We start from the raw sequence: 1,743 nt of genomic DNA on the forward strand, positions 1-1,743 counted from the left end.
GTCAGGTCTTCCCCACTTCTCTCCTTGATGATTTTATACATTCCCCACCTGGCCTCTGGCCTGCAATCTCTTTTTCGTCTTTCCTTACCACCCATTGCTCCCAGATCATCCCTCCTCCTAAAGCATTGCTTGGATCTGTTGTTCCCCCTGCTCTGAATCCTTAACTATTACCCCACCTTATAAGTGGGAACAAAAGTCCCAACCCCTCTCCCTTTTTTTTTTTTTTTTTTTGTAAGAGCTCAGCTTTTTACTGAACGTGCTACTAAAGAGGTTTAGTCAAAAAGACCAAAGCCCATGTCATCATCAGACTCTTCAGATTCTTCTTTCTTTGCTTCCACTTTCTTCTCCTCAGCTGGGGCAGCAGTGGTGGAGGGGGCAGGACCTCCTGCTGGGGCAGCACCAGCTGCTGGGGCAGGTCCACCTGCCCGCACATTGCAGATGAGGCTCCCGATGTTGACACTGGCCAAAGCCTTTGCAAACAAGCCTGGCCACAAAGGTTCAACATTTATACCGGCTGCTTTAATGAGGGCATTGATCTTATCCTCCGTGACCGTCACCTCAGCGTCGTGCAGGATGAGGGCCGAGTAGATGCAGGCGAGCTCCGAGACGGAGGCCATGGTGCGGGCGAGTGCTAGGCAGGGTCTGCCGGGCATGGGGCGCGGTGCTAGTCGCCGGGTGAAGTGAGGGCCGCACCCCAACGCGGCCTTAGCTTCCTCGGAAGGACCGAGCGCCTTAGCGGAAACTGAGGAAAAGGCCTCCCTTTTTTTTTTTGGCCGTGCCTCGCAGCTTGCGGGATCTTAATCTGCCCACACCCTCCCCAACATTTGACCCACAATGTTCTTGAAGGCCTTAATGTGTCAGGTGCTCCTGCTGACCTGCCCTGCTCACAGTTGCTAAATATTTGTAGAATCAAAAAACTTAGAGGAGGGTGACAGGTCAGCTGGGCATTATACTTCTACCTTCATCCTACTTAAGAGAATTTCAGAGTACTTTTTTGCACTTAACAAATTTTCTGTGACTAGATTAGAAACAGCTTTTTCATCCCCAGTTCTTTCATTCCAGAGCTAGGGCTCTTATCAGCCCAACTGGAACAAATTCCACAGGTGAAAGTCCTCCTGTAGTTTCGTATACTGGAATTTAACTTAAATTCTCTGGAGGAATTAAGCCACTGACTTTCCAATTGCTTTCTAGTTTGTTTAAACCACAATACGTACTGTAATGATAAACATTTCACAAATGCAGACAGAGGGAGGGAGACGGTGTGCTACATGGAACTAAGCAACATAAGAGGCCTCAGCTATAGCCTGGCTCTGCCCTTAATAGCTCACGTGATATTGAACAAGTCACGTAACTTCTCTGAACTTCAGTTTCCTCATCTGTAAAACAAGAAGGTTGTCTCTCAGATCCATTTTAGAGCTAACATGCTACTAACAAGGTTCTGTGATTTGAAGCTGTGGTTGCTGGGAATAAATAGGTGGGTAGATTCAAAGGCTCAGAGACTAGATTTATTCATGCTTCCCATAATTTTAGTCAGTCCAAAAATCCACTTCACTGTTAAGTCCATAAAAATGATCATGAGTGTTACCGATCAGGACATGAACTAAACTCAGCCACAGTCTTTGCTTCCCCCAGAAACCCTTGCCTCTCCCCCCTCCACCAGTGTCTTCCTGACCTTCAGGTTGGATGACTATAACCTGCCTAACTTGGTCCTGGCTTTCTCTTGAGAAAGGTAAATATTAAATG

General features: G+C 47.3%; 1 pseudogene; it reads right to left on the minus strand.

Moving 5' to 3' along the window:
- Nucleotides 1-258: 258 nt before the first annotated feature.
- Nucleotides 259-653, minus strand: LOC137756918 (large ribosomal subunit protein P1 pseudogene; annotated as a pseudogene).
- Nucleotides 654-1,743: the final 1,090 nt, after the last annotated feature.

This window comes from Eschrichtius robustus, chromosome X (genome assembly GCF_028021215.1).
Source record: "Eschrichtius robustus isolate mEscRob2 chromosome X, mEscRob2.pri, whole genome shotgun sequence".
In the NCBI taxonomy this organism is placed as follows: domain Eukaryota; kingdom Metazoa; phylum Chordata; class Mammalia; order Artiodactyla; family Eschrichtiidae; genus Eschrichtius; species Eschrichtius robustus.